This window comes from Macrotis lagotis, chromosome 5 (assembly GCF_037893015.1).
Source record: "Macrotis lagotis isolate mMagLag1 chromosome 5, bilby.v1.9.chrom.fasta, whole genome shotgun sequence".
Taxonomy (NCBI): domain Eukaryota; kingdom Metazoa; phylum Chordata; class Mammalia; order Peramelemorphia; family Peramelidae; genus Macrotis; species Macrotis lagotis.
In genome coordinates, this window is record NC_133662.1 from 155,829,406 (window position 1) to 155,844,001 (window position 14,596).

At 34.6% G+C, this 14,596-nt stretch overlaps 1 protein-coding gene and 1 non-coding gene across 12 annotated transcripts in view; one reads left to right on the plus strand and one right to left on the minus strand.

The window, feature by feature from the left end:
- Positions 1-14,596, minus strand: part of HIVEP2 (HIVEP zinc finger 2) — a 392,429-nt gene that overhangs the window by 357,841 nt on the left and 19,992 nt on the right. The gene's annotated exons all lie outside the window — the stretch shown is intronic.
- On the plus strand, positions 627-732 carry LOC141490264 (U6 spliceosomal RNA). Its single transcript, XR_012469121.1, has one exon. It is a non-coding gene; the product is annotated as a U6 spliceosomal RNA (small nuclear RNA).

Genomic DNA, 14,596 nt, shown 5'->3' on the forward strand with positions numbered 1-14,596 from the left:
TTTAGACTTCCATTAGTATTGTAAGAGTCTGTGAAACACCATTAGCTGAGTGAGGGCACATCTACTTGGAGAACCAAAATCAAACTAGGCATACTTAGCAAAGGCAACTTCAGGACTCTACAAAGACTACAGCAGAAAGCTACATGTAAAGAAAATTTCATGAACACTGAAGAAAGTAAAAGACTTCAATAATCTGTATCTGTGAGTTCGATCCTTTTCTATACTTTCTTCTAGTGTGGCTGATATTTTCAAATAGGATATTTTGCACCAACTGTTATTACTATACCACTTTAGTAAATGCCTCTAATTACTAACTTTAATTAATGAACTCTAGCTGGTTAATTAATGTCAACTGATAATCAATGAGTAGTACCTCATTGGGGGCTAATGAGCAACAATATTAGAAAAATAACCCACAAGCCCTTGTGGGTTATACACATAGACATATGTGTGTGTATTTCATTTCCTAGTTAAAACTGAAGAGGATGCACAGAAATGTAATAAAAGAATATTTAAATGACTATAGAACATAGACACTTTTAAGAACATTTTAAAGAAACTGGAATTCTTTCTGTTGGAGGAAAGATAAGAGGTGAATAGTTTTAGTTTGAAAATGCTGAATATATGTTTGCTTAAAGCAGAACATATATTAAAACTGGAACATTACAGAGAAAATTAGCATGGTCCCTGCACGAGGATGACATGTAAATTTGTGAAGTGAAACTATATAGCAAAATGCACTTGGAATTGCGAGAGACCTGAGTTTGAATGCTACCGCTATTATTTTACTAGCTGTATGATCCTGGAGAAGTTGCTGATCCTCAGTTTCATTTGCAAAATGGGAGTAATAATAGTATTTGCTCCATAGAGGTGTTGTGGGATCAAAAATAATAAAATGTAAAGCATTGTATAAATACAGATTATTGATATTAATTGTACTGTTACACAATACTAAAGAAAAGGAGACTGGGTACTAAACAAGGGAAAAACTATATTGTGACATAAGGTGAAACTTATTTTCAGCAAATGTGATTTATGTATCTTTATCCTTTAACCTCATCCAGCCAATCTCATCTCTCTCTTTTCCTGCAAAAATTCTTGAAATATTTATACCATCTCTCAATTACCGTCCTCTATCTTCTTAATGCTTTGTAATCTGGTTTCCACCTCTGCTTCTCTAGTAAAACTATTCTCTCAAAAATTACCAGTGGCTTCCAAATCTGGTCCTATCATTCCTCTGCTCTAGAACTCAAGTGGCTCCTATCATTTATTAGGTAAGGTTTAAGCACCTTTGCCTAGTAATTCTACCTTCTGACACTTTCAGAGACTTAAAGACTCTTCTACATGTGTTCAATACTCCAGCAAAATTTAATTTACTATCCCTCCAAGGTGCCATATTCTTTCTCACTTCCATGACTTTGCTTCCACTGTTTCCTGTACCTGAAATGTTCTTTCTCTTCTTGATCTGTTGGATTCTTTTCCATCCTATAAAGCCCAACTGAAATGCTTGTGTTCTAAGTTTCTTAAACACCACTATCACTAAAGATCTTTTCCCAAGACACAATTTGTCTTTCACCTCTTTGGTACACTCATGCTAATTATCTGTGAATAAGTTTTATGTGATTATTAGACTGTAAATTCTATGAAGGCAGGGATAGATTTTTTTTTATAAACTCTTTATCTCCTACAAAGTTCTCCTACAGTGCTTTGCTGCATCCTTCCCTGTGTACTGTCTCCCCCAGTACAAGTTCTTTGAGGGAAAAAAAAGACCAATTTCTCTATTTGCCTTCCTAGCTCTCAGCACAAAACTTTATATGTAGAAGGTGCTTAATAAATGTTTCATTCATTCATTCATTCTTCATAGAAGTGCTTTAAAAATGTTTATTGAGGGGTGGCTAGGTGACGCAGTGGATAGAGCACCAGCCCTGGAATCAGGAGTACCTGAGTTCAAATCCGACCTCAGACACTTAATAATTACCCAGCTGTGTGGCCTTGGGCAAGCCACTTAACCCCACTGCTTTGCAAAAAAAAAAAAGTTTATTGAATTAAATAACATTTACATAGCACTTTAAGTTTTTTAAAAAAGGGGGGGTTTTCTTCACAACTCTGTGGTACAACCACTAGATAACTGTTCTCCTACAAAAATATTATATTTTTCCCATTGTAATGTCATAATCCCTAGAATTATAGGTACGTATTTAATATAATTTTTGTTTCCCTCACATTTGCACATATAATGTAAGTATGACATTTGCCATAACCGCATTACAGCTCTATTGAGACCAATAGTTGATCATCAGGAGAATGAACCCCAAAATCTGAAAGAGTTTTAGAAAGATTTTGTAAGTCATTTGGCAAAGGAGAGACCCAGAAAATGATGTGACTCTTCCCCCTCTCTGGTCTCAGTAAGATTTACATTATATACGATTCAGACAAGGACATAAGGATAATTGTCTAATTGATCTTGCATAGGCAGCAGATAGTCTCCAGACAAGGTCAGTTTGAGATGTATATCAGCAGGTAAAGCAATCTAATTTGGGGGACCCAAAACATAAGCTTTGACTGGACCCAAAACAAGACCTGAATGGACCCAAAACAAGCAAGGGTGCTGTAAGCATTCTTTACAGCCATCTGGTTCCCCACTCCACCCCCCCCCCCCCAGTATCTCTAAGGTCATCCTGACCTCTATGGGAAGCTTTTGGATTAGACAATTTTCTAGCCACATAACGTTAGGTTCAAACAAGATTATTAGTAAGTTCTAAATAATAAAGTATTTTCCCACATATTACAAATATTACTATCCATATTTTACAGTTGAAGAAAATGAGGCTTCTAGAGGTTAAATGATTGAACCCAAGGTCTCAAAGCTCAGAAGGTTCATTGTCAGGTCTAACTCCAAAACAGATTATTTTTCAACCATATCATGTTTCCAATTAACATAATACATTACCAGTTCTGATTAATATTAATGATAGCTAACTTTATATAGTGCTTATTTTGTGCCATGAGCTGTGTTATTTAATTATCTCATTTGCTCCTCACAACAAAACTGGGAGGTACACATTTTTATCATTCCCCATTTTAAAAATGAGGAAACTGAGGCAAATACTTACTCAGGGTCACACAACTAATGTGTGATTGTGAGATATGCATCCCTGGGGAACCTTTAAAAATAGGTTTTCAAAAACTATCTCTCTTGGCCATTTTAATTATTTGCATATCTAAAGATAGGTAGAAACTTGTTCCAACACCAAGACTTCACAAAGTGTCTTATGTATTTGTAACTAATTTTTATATAACATTTAACCTAACACTCATTAAAGTTATAATTATAAATGGCAAAAATAATAAAATTTTTGATAATAATGAATATTCCACTAAAATACTTGAATAGCAAAAAAGTATAGGAGCCCAAAAAGAGGAAGAAAAAAGTATGATTTGAGGAAGTTTTAATTTAATGAAAATATTTGACAATATTATGAATTTTCTCAGATGCTTACATTCTCTATGAACATCAACTATCTATCATAAGACTACCAGTGAAATGGAATCAAAAACTTCAGTGTCTCAGTCTACTAAATAGATCCCAAAAGATGATCCCTGAAAATGGCTGCTGCATCTCTAAAAAGGAAGTCCATCCTTGCCAAGTGGCCTCATTCTGACCCTGATGGGATAAATAATAAGTACTATTATTTATATATTATTGATAAGGAAGCAAGGCTTAAATACAATAATTCCCTATCACAATAAAAATGAAGTTTCTTATGCTAATCAAGAGCCCAATTAATCCACAGCACCTGCCTTCTCAAAGGTTCAGATAAACAACTTTAAAAACAAAATGACCTACTGATAATATCAAGACAACAGTCTTAAAGACAAAGATACAAAGAGTCTGTAAATCCAAAGAATACTAAATGTCTCACCTGGAGTCCATTAATTCCAGACATGTCTCTTGCATTTAAAAGCTACTGAAATTTTTTTTTATTATTTATTTTTGTCCATGACAAAACTGTGTCTAAATCAGATAAAATTATACCTAAGAAATATAAGTGCATGGAAACATCACATCTTCCATGAGGACAAATTTAAAACTGCAACGATTTAATTCAAGATATTTAGGTATTTAAATTTTCTCCAATTGGGTAGATTTCTATTCCTTTATTACAAAGATTAAAAAATTCTCTCTCTACATATTGGAGACATCTAACTTAATCTAGACTAAGATTATATTACTATTAAATTGAAAAGCTTCTTTAAAGTAAGAATAAGAACAAAATGACATGCTAATAAATCTATTTATTTGGAGAGGCATTAACTGAATCCTCAAAAATGCTTGGGAACCTATGAAGCTTTTTGGAATCTGAGGTACTTTCTTTGAGTTCAAATTATTTTTTAAAATTGTAGTTGTCAGGGGTTTACAAAACAGGATGCTAATCCTCAAACTGTATTTCAAGATTAATATTTCTAAGAATTCTACTTAGCACCTCAAATGAGTTGATATAAATAAGTAGGGAAGATTTTTACTATTTTAGGTCCAAATGAATTGATTCTATTATTTAAAAGAATTATAATAGTAACTATTTTCTCATTGGGTAAACTGAGTCTTAAAGCAATTAAAAATCACTTATTTTATGCTAATTAATGGTTTACAGAGTGAAATAAAGCTTAATAAAACTAGGAAGCCTAGTGGATAGACCTGGAATCAGGAAGATGAATTCAAATCAATCCTGAGGCCTTTAACTTTTCTCAGTCTCAATTTCCTCATCTATAGAATGGGTATTTTACACCTCTCCTACCCCCACCCCCCATCCCCAGTTCATTGTGAAGGTAAAAGAAGACAATATCTGAGAAGCAATTTGCAAATTTAAAAGCACTATATAATGGCTGGTAATTAGTAGTATCATCAATAGCATTTATCCGGTTTTTAGTGAGGACAATGATTTAAACCTATTTCTATCCAAATCCATCTAATAACTGCACAAAGAGGAGAGCTGAATGCTTCCTTTTCTGAACTTCTAGCTGACTTTGAGTAATTGTGCTTAACATACTCTGGATTAAAATAAAGAACAAAAGTGCTTTCATATTAGTGCCATTGGATGAGATTGAGAATCAAAGAGAATAGTGGTGTTGCAATTTGTCAAAGAAAATACTATTAAAGAAGAGTTTAATTTTTAAATCAATACTTCTTTGTGCCAAATGCACTTAAATAACCTTTAATTTCCTTATTACATAAACTAGCTGTTAGGTTTCCTAAGTGAAATAACATTGCACTAGATATATGTCTAATAACCCTATGGGGATCTTTTGTCAAAGAGAAATATGTAGGTAATAATTAATGGTGCGTAGAAGGCCAACAACTTAATTCATTATTCTGATTAGCTTAAACAAGCAAAAGCACTTTTAAAAAAACTATATTTAATACTTTCTAATTTAGAGCAATCTTATGGAAATATAGCATACATTAACTAATACAAAGTTTTAATCTTTTTGGAAACTTTCTATGGAAAAGTCTTTGGTATTGAAGCCAGCGGACTTTGGTGTTTTAACTATGCATCAAAAAACAAACAAAAAACAACCATGAACAGTATACAATCCCAAAGCCCATTCATGAGTCAACAAGAAAAGTAATCAGAACCATTATTTTCATGCTATTACTCTTCCTAATCATGTTTGAAAGCATGCATCACATGCAAGATTCACGTTGCTAAAATGTAAGAAAATACTTTAAAAACTATGCATTTATTCTGATGGGCAATGTGAAAAGTGAAAAGGATGAATTCAAACATAAAAGTCTTAACTAAAACTATTTTTCTTCTATTAAAAAAAATCTTCCTAGAGCAAAAAAAATTACCCCAAATTTACCTTTAAACAAAAAATTCACATTGTATTGTTCTCGATTTCATGAAAACATTAATGATTTCATTAATAATTTTAAATAGCTTTAAATCTAAATAATATAGGTACCAAATAAAACAATGAATATTATGCTCTATTTACTTGTAAAATTTGTATTGCTGCAATCTTTAGATGACTTGGATAAAACAAAATCCTGCTTTCACACAGAAAAGCATGCTTGTGCTTTACAATAAACATCCTTATTCATATCTGTTTCTGCAATGTAGTAAAAAAAAAAACAAAACACAACAACCAGCAGCAGCAAGGGTTAAACAAGAGGTATTCTGTTGGTGCTCTGTGAAAAGCAAGATTCTGTATTCCATCGAGGAAAAGAAATCATCTTGGCCCTCCATAGCCGGCAATTATTCAGCACTATTCGGCCCACATTTCTGGAACCCTTCGATGCTTTATGCCCACCTGACAATATGTCCTCTATATTATGCAAGTGATGGAGTCTCCCCAAGGCAAATTATCACCCAACCATCCTGGTCTTTTCAGCACAGCTGTATCCACTGACATGCTCTGTAAAGTGAGCCATTGCAATATAACTGTATTCCCCCACTCTATCACTTCTCCCAGAGGGGGAAAAAATCATATTTCTCGCATCATAGCTAAAGCACAGCAATAGGCAGCTGATTGGCTGGCTGGGCCAGAAGGAAACATCAATCAGAGGCCTGGCCCAGCACTGGCTCGCTCACTGCAGACCTGAAACTAGGTCTCAGCCGGCTCTTACTGCAGGAGTGGGCAAAAAAAAAAAAAAAAAAAAAGAAGAAAAAAGAAAAAAAAAGGCACTACTTTCTCAGAGCAGGAAGAAGAGGAGGCCGTGAGCATTTCCTGTTGTGCAGTTGAAACAAGCAAAGACGTCATTACATTCACACTCCCTCGGGGTGTCAGCAGACTGAGGGCCAAAGTTCAGTCATTTCCAAAACGATGAAAAAAAAAAGAGTTTTCTGCCTTTAAAAAAAAATGCTTCAGAAAACATTCTCACCACTTACATTTCGTGGCAGCTTGTCTCTAGACAGAACTGCACCAACCCTGTATGCGACAAATGCCCACATTTGCATGGGATTTGAACAGCTTTTCTGACTTAAAGGAAACCTTATCTTGGCAAGACCCTGGCATTATGAAAATTCATTGAGTTTTTACTACTTTTTTTTTTAACATCTCAGTAAACTGAATATATTTCTAAGTGTTAAAAGACAGCAGCTTTCCTGAACATGGTGCTTGTTTAATTTTGAAGTTCCCTTTACTGAATATTTTTCATTCTCCATTGGGGATCCGTTCAAAAGCAACCCACAGTTGCTTCTGTTCCTATTTCGTATCTGTCTGAGTCCTCTTCTCCCTAGGAGATTCTTAAAGGAACTTGTCAGAACTTGGGAAGTTCAAAGATAAATGACAATGCAATGCTATATAAACAAGTGAGTTGAAGGAATCTCTTTTGGAAAATGTTTTATTCATAAAAGTATAGAGTCATCTAACTTTTATCATCAGTTCTTTAATTAAAGTTTTTCATGTTTTAATCAGTTTTATAAGTTTATCTTTCAAGGCTGAATTTTTCCTTTTTTAGGGTTTAGAGTTTGGAAAAATCACCATGATGTGTGTAGTGTGTGTGTCTGTGTGTGTGTGTGGGGGGGGTGTAATTTCACTTCTCTAAAACTGAGCAACCAAGATTTATGGGAAGTTTTATGTATTCATTCTAAAAGAGCATTACCTTTTGAACACAATTTCAAATACTAGTTAACATTAACCAAAATATTTGGCAGGATTTTTGTAAATTAAAGATGGATCCTTTTGAATAAATTTTATAATTTCTTATTTCTAGAATTCATTACAATTTCACTTAATTGATGGCTAATAACTGACATTTATATACTCCTTTAAACACACCATCTAATTAAAGGCTTATTATAATAACCCTATGAAGCCGGTACCACTAGTAAGATTTCATTTCCATTTTCAGATATGGAAAATGATTCTCAGGGACATTAAGTGATTTGTCTAGGTCACATAGCTAGTAAATGGCCCTAATGAGGGTTGAAACCAAGGTCTTTCTGACTCTATGACTATCACATATCATGACTATATTCCACACAGAATTTCAACACAGAAATGGAATTATAAAGTTATACCAGATGAATATATGGACACAAAATTGTATTAGCATATTTTCAATATAAGAATAATAGCTATTGATATTATTGGATATAAGATAGAGAAGGGTAGAGAAAAATCCTTGGAGTGGGTTCAAGCCTAGTCTATGAAAGATACTAGCTATATAATGAGGTTACTTAATCTATGAGTATGCTAGGCAACCATAATATAAATTAGAACTCAAATGTCAGTATACATTGGTAGAGTGAGTTTCCTTATCAGGAGTCCCCTCTTTTAAGCCAATCATAGGGGCAGATGCCTACTATTGCTGCAACTATTGCTGCTGCTGCTACTACTACTACTACTACTACTACTACTACTACTACTACTACTATCACTACAACTACTACTACTACTACTACTACCACTACTATTGCTGTTGCTGCTTCTACTACTACTATCAGAACATTCAAAAAGGGCAAACACTCACAAGGTCAGAAGAAGTGATACTCAGAATAATTCTTAAGTTCAGTTTCTTTGTCTCTATCTATGGACAGAGTACTTAAGGTGATTACATAAACTGTCATTCTCCAATTTTCTGCACAGCATAATTTAGCATTTTAAAATTTAAAGATATAAGACCTAGAAAGGATCTTAGAGATAACTTAGTCTAACCCCTTTGTTTTATATTATTTTTTTAAGTGTTTTTATTTATTTAAGGCAATGGGATTAAATGACTTGCCCAAGGTCACACAGCTAGGCAATTATTAAGTGTCTGATGCTGGATTTAAACTCAAATCCTCCTGACTCCAAGGCTAATGCTGTAACCACTGTGCCACCTACCCCCTTATTTTAAAGAAGAGGAAACATTCATAAAGAAGTAAGTCAAGGGCAGCTAGGTGGTGTAGTGGCTAGAGCACCAGCCCTGGAGTCAGGAGTATCCTAATTCAAATCTGGCCTCAAACACTTAATGATTACCTAGCTGTGTGGCCTTGGGCAACCCACTTAACCCCATTTGCCTTGCAAAAACCTTAAAAAAAAGTAAGTACCCAGGGTCACACAGCAAATTATTAGCAAAACTATGCCTAGAACTCAGATCTTCTAATCTCCTGCTTGCTGGTCTTCCGGAAACTCCATGCTGTCTTTATTATTATTTTTATTCTAATTGTTTAATCTGCATGTTTTATCTCTTTAACTATATTATATGTATGTGTATATATATGCTTTATGTATATAAAACTTTTTCTAGCAGCATTTTTATTATTCTTTTGTATACTTTATACCACAGCATGGAGAGTCAAGATCAGGCAAAAAAAAATCTTGATTGATGATTCTTAGATAGAATAATGCCTATAAAACTATTGTAAGGATAAAAATCAATGGAATCAATCAAAAAATCACCCCACTTATCTTGACCTTGTTTCCTTTTTCAGGTAAAAGCATCTCCATTGAATTGATCAGTCAAAGAAAGTGACAGGAAGTATAGTTTGGTTGAAGAACTTGGTTACTTCCTTTTGAGATTGTATAAAACCATCAAAACTGAAATTGGAAATTTGAACATCAGTAAACACAGAGGAGGCCATTCCAGCTGATACCCTGAGAAGGCATTACTTTGGGACTGGAGAAGCCGAAGAACTTAGCCCTAACCTTGATGTGGTGTGACCTTTTTCCCTATATTGGCAGGAGGGTTTGGTGAACTTTGGCTTCCTGTTCCTAAGAGCATCCCCCAAACTGGGAACAGTTTCTATATTGGGAGGCAAGAACACTGAGAAAAGGCAGCCTGCCTAAGGGGAACTTAATGAGGTTCTTACATTGCCAGGGAAAGTACTTCCCAGCAACCAGAATCTGGGAGTAATCCCTCTACCATCTGCTCTAAACTCATACCCACTTTTTTCCTAGATATTGTATACTGGTGGGAGAGTACATCACAGATTTGGGAAGATACTTTATATAAACTTCTTACAATATCATTCTAAAAGTTAATTAACTGACTGACTGATTGATATCAACTGATAATCATGAAAGGAAGCACACCAATGAGAGCTCATGGGTTATATAACTCCAGGGGAAATTAAGTGGCTTGGAGGATAGAGCACTAGTCTTGGACTCAAAAGGACAGGAGTTCAAATCCAGCCTCAGACACTTGACACTTATTAATTGTGTGACCTTGGGCAAGCCACTTATTCCGGATTGCCTCACATCCAGGGTCATGTCCAACCATCCTGACTCATATCTGGCCAGTGGATCCAGATGATTCTGGAGAAGTGAGGTTGGTGACTTAGCACAGGATCCCCTCAATCAAATCTAATTCTTGCATTTGTCATGATATCACCTCCCTTGGTGCCATGGTCTTCGAGAACAAAGTATAAAAGTCATCATATAACTCTACTAGAAAATCACTCCACAGTCTCCTCGGAATGCTGAGGAGAGAAGAAGAGAAGGGAAGCATATTCTTGAGAGAGGTGAACCTGACAGGCTTAGTAAAAATGATTATAGGGATGTGCTAAACTGGCATATTCATATAGACTCAGACATTGCATTCTTTTAATTCTACAGAAGCATGATGTAGTAGAGAAAGCACTGAATTTCAAGTCAGAGGTCTTGAGTTCAAGCCCCACTTCTGATCCTGGGCAAACCACTAAATTTCTCAGTATGTCAGTTTACTCATTTGTAAAATGCATTGATAAGATACCTCTAATATTCTTTTACCTAAAACAAATTCCTTAAGTAAAGAATTATCCCCATAACCCACTTAAACTAAAACTATAAACAGTGTTCTTCTAGGATGAACGTAATATGCTGAATAAATAACCAAGGAAAGTTTTGATAGCTAAATATATGGCAATCTCATCCCAGAATTGAGACCTTTCTAGTGATTTAGATAAAGATTCTGGTCCAATTAGAATCACAGAATTTCAAAGGTAGAAGAATCCTTATCTAATCCAATTCCTTCATTTTACTTTAACTTCAATAAAATAGCTTTTAATTAACTTTCCAAATCACTCCAAATTTTGTCGAATGTTTTTTAAAGCAATATAACTTTGAAATAATAAAAAATTATTTTGAAGACAAATTACATTATGCAAATTAGTTAGGTGACTCAGTGGATAGAAAACTGAACCTGGAGTCAGACAGACCCAAATTCAAATCTGACCTAGACACTTCCTAATTCTGGTATCCTGGGAAAGTCACTTAATCCCTGCCTGCATAAAAATGGAGAAGAAAATGCCAAATCACTCCAAGATCTTTGCCAAGAATACCCAATCATGAAGAGTCAGAGACAACTGAATGACCGAACAACAGCAAGAAATATTTTGATAGGTTCAACCTTGCTATTTCAAATCTTTCACGAAGCAACGAATAAATAAATGATAGAGGGCAGAGATTATTTTTCATTTTGTTTTTTAGAAGCCTTGTCTAATATAATGATTTTCATAAGTAGGCAATGAATAGATACTTAATACATTGAAAAGAGTAAAGGAATATGCATCAGTCTTGGAAAAACTGGGAAGTAGATTATTTGGGGCTTAGGGTAACCTTAACATTGCTTCTAAACATCTTGCAAAATCCCCCTACCCCAACAATCCTGTCCTCAACTTCATTTAGGATTAATAGGCTCACCATTGCACAGAATATGTTCTCAGCCTCCTCAAATTAAGTTGTCTATATCAGATTCACTTTGGACAACACTCTTCTTATTACTAGTTTGATAAATTCGTCCTGTGCTAATGTGCTAATGAGCTTTGTTTTATCCCACCCAGGTGATACATCATCATTTCAACATAAGTTTTCCAAGTTTGCCCTTATGGCAAAACAAAATCAGGGAGACAGCCCTGATTCCATAAATAGTGAAGTCAGATATTGCTGAAATTCTTTGATCCTAATTTAACCAGCATCTTTGTCCAAATCACTAGAAAATTCTCAATTCTACTTTCTATAAGATGAAAATATCATGTACACATATACATGATACATATATAACGTACACATCTACATATAGACACAAAAGAATATATTGGTTATGTATTTGTGTGTGTGTGTGTGTGTGTGTGTGTGTGTGTGTACACACATACATATATAATATAGCAGGGACTGCTAGGTGATGTAGTAGATGGAGTACCAAACCTAGAATCAGGAAGGTCTTAGTTCAAATTAGGCCTCAGATACTTACTAGCTGTGTGATCTTCAGGAAGTTATGCAACCCCATTTGTCTCAGTTCCCCATCTGTAAAAATGGGTACACGATGGAGAAGGAAATGGCAAATCACTCTAGTATTTTTGCCAAGAAAACCTCATGGACAAAAGTCAATGGTGCCACACAGAGTTGGACACAATTCAGCAACAACAATAAAACTTTCTGACTCCAGTCCCAGTACTCTCCCATACTTAAAATTTCTTAACCTGGCATTCAAGGTCCTTCACAGTCTGGTACCAACTGACATTTCCAGTCTTTTTAAAATTTAATCCCCTCTCACATGCAATATCCCAATAAAATTGGACTGCTACCTGCTGTCCAAACAGATGTCAGCTGTATCTACCTTTTGGAGAATTATTATTTTCCTTCAAGCCTCAGTTCAGGTGCTTCCTCCTCTGAGTAGTCTTAGATTTCCTGAGTTCCTTGTGTCCTCTCCCTCCTCAAATTACATTGTATTTACTTATCTGAGTTGCTAGATTCCAGTGCTTTGTGTTATCTTTCTACTAGTTAAAGAGGTCAGATAATCAGAAGATTTCAACTAGGAAGGGTTTCCAGAGATCCTCTGGTTGAACCACCTCATTTTACAGAAGAGAAAATTTAGGCCCAGGTAAGTCAAAAAGTAATATTTATCAAAGCAGTGGCAAATTGTGCTGATTTTAAAATATAAATTAATAAGAATTCTAATTGAAGAAAAATGATTGCCTCTCTATCCCCATCGTTAAAAATGTATCAACAAATACCCCAAAAATCTGAACAGATGTGTCTTATATAAGCATAATTGGATAGAAACAGTATCATAAGCAGGTGAAATATAGATTGCAAACAATAGCTTGTTTCCTGAAACAACCCAATGTTTTATTGAGAAGAACAATATAAGAATAATAAATTTGCATCAGAGTGCAAATAAAAAAGATGAACAGAAATGCATTTTAGTATAATACCATCAACTACAAGATTCTTTGTGAGTGTGTGTGTGTGTATAAAATTTTAAAATGTATGACATGCTATTATCATTGTATATAAAATCATATCACTTTCTACTTTATAATTTTGCAAATTGTTTCCCAATTACCTCTAGGATCAATCTTCTATTTGGATATAAAACTCTTTACAACCTGTCTCTCTCTCTCTCTCTCTCTCTCTCTCTCTCTAAATATATATATATATATATATATATATATATTATATATATATTTACTCCCCTTTCACATTTTACAATCACTTAAGCTCCTTTTCTTACTTTTGCTCATATACTGTATTCTGTCTCCTACCATTGTACCTTAGTCTTAGTTGTCCAACAGAACTGGAAAGTATTCTATCCTCATCTCTCTCCCTTTTAAGAATAGAGGATTTCCTTCAAGATGCAGCTTAAGCATTAATTTCTGCTTCAAGGTCCTAATTCTTACAGTTACTAGTAACTCTCCTGGAACTGAGCTACTAAATGGTTAATGGCTGGCTCTTTTTTTTTTTTTGCTTTGTTTTTTAGGTTTTTTTGCAAGGTAAATGGGGTTAAGTGTCTTGCCCAAGGCCACACAGCTAGGTAATTATTAAGTGTCTGAGACTGGATTTGAACACAGGTACTCCTGACTCCAGGGCCGGTGTTTTATCCACTGTGCCACCTAGCCGCCCCTAATAGCTAGCTCTTTTTAAAAAATTGCACACATGACGCACTTTTAAGTTTTAATCTCTATTTATTAACATTTTCTCCATCACTTTCTTAAGTTTAGACAATCAAAAAATAATAAAACACTGTGATTTGTACTGTTTCTTGATTTCCAAGGTATAAAATGCTCATACCAAAAATATCACAATTGGTTTTCCATCAGTACAAGCTTGTTCCAGCACACCTGTGGACTCTCTACTTAAATCTCTACATGTATTAGCCTATCATAAGCATTTAATAAATGCTTGCTGATTAGCTGGCACAAACTTCTGCAAAGGAGGAAATAAAAAAAAGATAGTATCACTACAGTCAACAAATTATAAGATTTACTAACAATAGAAATGGGGCAACGAGGTGACTCAGTGGCTAGAGTACATGGCCTGCAGTCAGGAAGACCTGAATGCAGACACTAGGCTTGTGACTCTAGGGAAGACATTTAACGCTGGTTACCTTTGTTTCTTCATCTTAAAATGAACTGGAGAAAAAAATGGCAAACCACACCAGTATCTTTGCCAAGAAAACTACTAATCAGATCACAAAGAATGGTACAGGACTGAAAACAGACGAACAATAACAACAAATTCACCAATAAGATACTAAGTATCTATTCTATGAAAAGTACTATTAGGTATTAATCATAAAAAGGGTAAAAAAAAATTACACAGGTTGTATCCTCCAAAACATTGGTATACAAAATACTTATTGCAAAGTAATGCAAAATAGAGGCTAGTAACTAGATGGTTCAGTGGATAG